The sequence below is a fragment of the Pongo abelii genome, chromosome 5 (genome assembly GCF_028885655.2).
Source record: "Pongo abelii isolate AG06213 chromosome 5, NHGRI_mPonAbe1-v2.0_pri, whole genome shotgun sequence".
In the NCBI taxonomy this organism is placed as follows: Eukaryota; Metazoa; Chordata; class Mammalia; order Primates; family Hominidae; genus Pongo; species Pongo abelii.
Window position 1 is genome coordinate 26,526,099 of NC_071990.2, and position 6,497 is coordinate 26,532,595.

A 6,497-nucleotide genomic window follows, 5' to 3' on the forward strand; every position below is an offset into this window, starting at 1 on the left:
TGCTGTTTTTTGGCTCGCAGCTCCCTTCTTCAGTCTTCAAAGCAGCAATTATGTATTGAGGATTTGTCAGTCTTTGAAGTTTTTCTGGTTCTTTTTCCATTGCATCTCTCTGATTCTTCTGCCTTCTACTTTTGAGAACTCCTGTCATTCGATTAAGTCCACCCAGATAATTTAGAATAATCACTAAATTTTAAGGTCCATAACCTTAATTCTATAAGGTCCATTTTGCCATGTTATATATCATTGTCACATGTTTCACAGTAAACATCACTAGATGTGTATGGAGGGATGAGCACTATTGAAGCTACCACTTATTTGGGAAATCATCCCAGGAAACACAAGTGCAGAACTAGTGAATCACAGAAGGGGGAAAGCCAGTTGTGTGAGGAATGGCATAAAGAGTTCATTAGTGAGTCACCATATGAACAACTCGGCTTGTCCCACCCCGGACACTGTAAGAAACTATATGAAATTGTGGAATATATGTCAGAATCTTCCTAAGGGCTGGGGACCCTTGTACATTTAGCAACACCTCCCATCCTCTTTTGCTTAAATTGGTTGAAGGTTGCCCCTGGGAATGTTAGTTCTGCTGTACTTCAAGGTTGGGTTGTGCATCTGCAAAAAAAAAAAAAAAAAAGCAAATATCACTGGTGTTAGAGAAAGCAGAGGAGGAGAGACACAAATAACTGAGGTCAGACGTTGTTATCCTTGAAGGAAACTGTGTTCCTCCACTGTTGGCAAATTGTAATAGGCCAAGAGAACATGGAATGGGGCATCAACAGCATCTGTTCTAAGGGCTCTGCTTCTGAGAATATAGTGAATGCCTTTCGAGGTCCCTCTGTCCTCCCTGCACCACATTCATTTAGCATTAGTGACCTCTTGTGTTCCAATACATGTCTGTATAGCATGGCCCTGCAGCCTCACCACATGGACTGGGTCTGGGATGGACACCTGACCCAGGCTAGGGCAGGGGACCTTCAAGTGACATGTGACTAGCTACACCTGTAGCAGGTGTGTATGGGAGTTGTAGGAAGAACTCTTCCACTCACATTATGGTCCAAAAGAGGAGAAGAAGTTGAACTGCAGAAACAGAAGACAAAAGCACATGTGCAGAGAGGAAACTTGAAGATGGAAGGAGTTTGGGCAATTTTCTCATCTTTTTTTCCCTTGGGGTCCCAGTATCATTCTAGTATGTTCTGGGAAATTTGTTCTCTTGAGACAAGGTAAATGTATTGACTAATATTGTTGAAGTATGGAAAATTAGCAACTTGCACAACCATTGCACTATGCTCATTGATTCTGTGAGTCAGGAATCTGGAATATGAAAGGGGCAAATTAGGAATGGTTTTTCTCTTCACTAAAAAGTCTGGGCCTCCCCTGGAAGGACTCCATAGCTACAGGTGACTCAAAAAGAGACATGCCCAAATTGCCATCAAAAATTGAAACTCATTTGCAAAGCAAAAAGGGATCAGTGTTCAGTCTGGGTCCTGGTTTTCCCAGGGGTCCCATGTACACCAGATCCACAGAGAACCTTGCTGAAGTGACGCTTCCTCTGTGCTTATCCCTCCCATGACAGGGAATGATTGTGTCAGGCTGTCACTATCTAATGTGGCACACTCCAGTAGAACCTGGTGTATTAGTCTGTTTTCACACTGCTATGAATGACTGCCCGAGACTGGGTAATTTATAAAGGAAAGAGATATAATTGACTCACAGTTCTGCCTGGCTGCGGAGGCCTTAGGAAACTTACAATAATGGTGACAGGGGAAGCAAACATGTCCTTCTTCACATGATGGCAGGAAGGGTGAGTGCTGAGAAAAAGAGGGAAAAGCCCCTTATAAAACCATCAGATCTTGTGAGAACTCACTATCACAAGAAGAGCAAGGAGGTAACCACTGCCAAGATTCCCACCCCATGACACCTCACACTGGTTCCCTCCCATGACATGTGGGAATTATGGGAACTACCATTCAAGATGAAATTTCGGTGGGGATACAGCCAAACCATATCATTCCACCCCGGCCCCTCCCAAGTCTCATGTCCTCACATTTCAAAACACAATCATGCCTTTCCAACAGTCCCCCAAAATCTTAATTCATTCTAGCATTAACCCAAAGTCCAAGTCCAAAGTCTCATCTGAGGTAAGGTAAGTCCCTTTCCCTTATGAACCTGAAAAATCAAAAGCAGGTTAGTTACTTCCCAGATACAATGTGGGTGCAGGCATTGGGTAAATACACCCATTCCAAATGGGAGAAACTGGCCAAAACAAAAGGGCTACAGGCCCCATACAAGATCAAAATCCAATAGGACAGTCATTAAACTTTAAATTCCCAAAATAATCTCTTTTGACTCCATGTCTCACATCCAGGTCACACTGAGGCAAGAGGTAGGCTCCCACGGCCTTGGGCAGCTCCACCCCTGTGGCTTTGCAGGATACAGCCCCCCTCCCAGCTGCTTTCACAGGCTGGCATTGAGTGTCTGCTGCTTTTCCAGGTGCAAAGTACAAGCTGTCAGTGGATTACCATTCTGGAATCTGGAGGATGATGGCCCTCTTTTCATAGCTCCACTAGGCAGTGCCCCAGTGGGGCCTCTGTGTGGGGACTCTAACCCCACATTTGTGTTCCAAACTGCCCTTGCAGAGGTTCTCCATGAGGGCTCTGCTCCTGCAGCAAACTTCTGCCTGGACATCCAGATGTTTCCATACATCCTCTGAAATCTTGGCAGAGGTTCCCAAACCTCAATTCTTGACTTCTGTGCACCTGCAGACCCAACACTATGTGAAAGCCACCAAGGCTTGGGGCTTGTACCCTCAGAAGCAACAGTCTGAGCTATACATTGGCCTCTTTTAGCCATAGCTGGAGCTGAATCAGCTGGAACTGAGGGCACCAAATCCCTAGGCTGCACACAGCATTGGGGGACCCTGGCCCTAGCCTAGGAAACCATTTTTTTCTCCCAGACCTCTGGATCTGTGATGGAAGGGTCTACCAGGACAACCTCTGACAGGCCCTAGGGGCATTTTCCCCATAGTCTTGGTGATTAACATTTGATTCCTTGTTACTTATGCAAATTTCTGCAGCCAGCTTGCCTTTCTCCTCAGAAAATGGATTTTTCTTTTTTATCAAATCATCAGGCTGCAAATTTTTCAAACTTTTATGCTCTGCTTCCTCCATCATTGTGAAGCCATTGCTAGTGTATTACTTGCAAGGTTTTGAATTGAAGTGAAAGGGAATTGTAGGCTTCCAGGCTAAGCATTTAGACATTTGAGGGGAATATTGACAATATTTGCCACTTAGAAATTTCTTTCGCCAGATACCCTAAATCATCACTCTGAAGTTCAAAGTTCCACAGAACCCTAGGGCAGGGACAAATGCCACCAGTCTTTTGTGCATAGCAAGAGTGACCTTTATTCCATTTCCCAACAAGTTCCTCATCTCTATCTGAGACTACCTCAGCCTAGACTTCGTTGTCCATATCACTATCAGCATTTTGGTTAAAGCCATTCAACAAGTCTCTAGGAAGTTCCAAACTTTTTCACATTTTCCTGTCTTCTTCTGAGCCCTCCAACCTCTGCCTGTTACCCAGTTTCAAAGTCACTTCCACATTTTTGGGTATCCTTATAACAGCACCCCACACTACTGGTACCAATATACTGTATTAGTCTGTTCTCATGCTAGTATGAAGGACTGGGTAATGTATAAAGGAAAGAGGTGTAATTGACTCAGAGTACCATGGCTGGGAAGGCCTCAGGAAACTTACAGTCATGGCAGAAGTGGAAGCAAACACGTCCTTCTTCACATGATGGCAGGAAGAAGACGTGCTGAGTAAAAGGGGGGAAGTCCCTTATAAAATTATCAGATATCCTGAGAACTCACTATTATGAGAACAGCATGGAGGTAACTGCTCCCATGATTGCCCCCATGCCAAACTATATCACCTGTTTTCTTGCTAAGCTACCTGATGAGCAATAAACCCTCTTGTTGCCTAGAACACACATATTTCCGAATGGCTCAGGTCAACTTTGGCAGAGGGTGAAACCTGGCTTAGCTGGATACTTCTGGCACAAGCTGCTTCAGAAGCCCTGGACGTTATTTCTTCAGATAAAAAATCTGAAGCCAGATCTTAGCCTGAGCTTTTGTATACTTATAGTGTCCACTTCTGTTTATTCCAAAGAACAGTCCAGGCTTGGCTGGAACAATCCAATACTTACTATGATTTTATCCTCATTAGCCACTCAACCTACAATCCAATTTTAATTATACTCCAGAAGCATCAAGTGATAGGTGATGCTGCCGTTTCAGAAAGGGACAGTATAAGGGTCAGTCCAATTGAAAAAGCAGTTCTCAGGACTTGCTTTAGCTCGTTCTCATCATAGAGCTTTCTCTGCAGAAGGAACCTACTGGGTCCTCCTTCCTGGTCCTTGAGCTTCTGACCTAGAGTGGCTTAATCCTGCTGCCACCTGTCTCTCACACTCTGATGCCGAATGATTCCAGGAACTGGGCCATGCTGTGGTGGGAATGACCTTACCCTGAGCATGTCATTCATGCATTGAACAACAGCTGAGAGCAGAGCTAAGGCTGAGCCCTATAAGGAGAGAAGAATCACATCCTGCAAAAGTCAGCCTAGAAGAGCAGGTACTGTAGCCACAGCAAAGACACAGTTCATACCTGAATAACAATAATACAAGACAGGACATGGGAACAGCAAAAGATTTCGGTGTCAGAAGAGGCCGAGAACACTTCAGGCAGGAACATTCAGAGTTGTTCTTAGAGGAAGTAGGCATGAAGTCTGGGCAGGATTTCAAGGGGCAGAGATCGAGCAAGCAATTCAAGTGAAAGGCATGGCATGGGAAAGGGAGCGCTGGCCACAGGGAGTGCAACGTTGTGATGCAAGGCCACTGTGGAGCCATTGCTAGCGTATTAACTGCAAAGTTTTGAGTTGAATCAGAAGGGAATTGGAGACCTGCAGACTAAGCATTTAGACACTTGAGGGACATATTCACAGCTGAGCCTCGGGAAGATTATTCTGGAAGATATCTCTACAATGACAAGATTTAGTCTGTGGAGAAGGGATTTTTTTGGAGGGAAGAGGGTATGTGTGCCAGTGTGTGCGTGTGTGTGTGTGTGTGTGTGTGTGTGTGTGTGTGTGTGGTCCTTGGACTCAACCCCACCACCTACTGGCAGAAAGTCAAGGCCAACTAGAAAGTTTTGCTCACTTCCATCTTCTGTCCCTACCAGAATGCCACCTGCCTGAGGGAAAGGGTTTTTGATCCTCACTCAGTATTCTCAGCACCTCTTATCCAATAGCTTTGGAATGAATGACAAGGCCTTCATAACAGCCACTGCAACTGCTGTCTTCTTTCCTTTGCTACCCCTCCTGCTCCAGCCATGCCTGCTTCCCCCAAGACCTTCCGTGCTCCAGGCCCAACCTCCAAAGCCAGCAACTTAGACAAGAGTCCTCTGGCTTTGGAAAGAGGGCGGCTTACGTTTTCCTCCTCATGTTTCCTCCCCAGCAAAATCGCCCTCTACATAGAGAAGCCTCTCCTTGTGGATACTAGCAAAGCCACCAACCTCGGGGACCAGCCTCGGGAATCTCAAGGCTTGAGAGAGAAAGAGAGAGAGAGAGGAGAGAAAAAGTATCTTGCTTTCGAACAAACAAAAAGGAAATAAAAAGACCCGATAATCTCAAAAGGTTATTTGCTGCTTGAAATTTGTGATTCGGTGTATTCTACCTAGTAACTGCTGAGAAATAAGGCTCGACAGCATTGGCTGGTTCACTCACACCCGGCCAATCCTGGACTCTAAAATACTTAGGGAAATCTTGGGACACTGGAAGCCCAGAGAATCTGATCCCTGGTCCCGCAACTTCACATATCGCGAGTAAGTGGAGGCAAAGAAAATCCTTTTTCTCCTCTTTTGGGACAGTTTGTGACTAGTAGTGCCTGTGCCCCTGGGAAGGTTGGAGAGAAGGGGGACGACTGGAGAATCGTCATTTGAGGACCAAAGGAGAAAAGAAACTACACGCTAATTCTAGAAGGTAGGAAAGGGAGGGGAGGCGCTACAGCTCCGGGGTGAAGGCGGTAGGTGGGAGTAGCGGGATCCGCTGTGGACATGAGAGGGGGTTCTGGGAGAGGGAAAGCCCACCGGTGGGGCGGCGCGGCCTCGCCTGGCTTTACCTCCGGTGGCCCGGCGTGGATCGCGGGGAGGAGGAAGTGAAGGGAGGAGGGTGTGGTAGAATCCAGCGACAACTGAAGAAACCGCATTCTGGCCAGAGAAGTGAGCCCAGGAGGACGGAAAAAGACCCCCTTGATCTTTGCATTGATGGCTTACTTCATGGAATGTTTAAGGAATCCCTCTCTCAGGAGATACCTGAGCCTTCGGATGCAGGGGACTCCCTGAAGTTGGGGCACTGATGAGACCTGCTTGAGTGACGGGAGAGGTTGGGCCCGACCAGCACTGAGGTGCCAAGACTCCTAGGCTAATTCTCCTCTGTAACCCTAG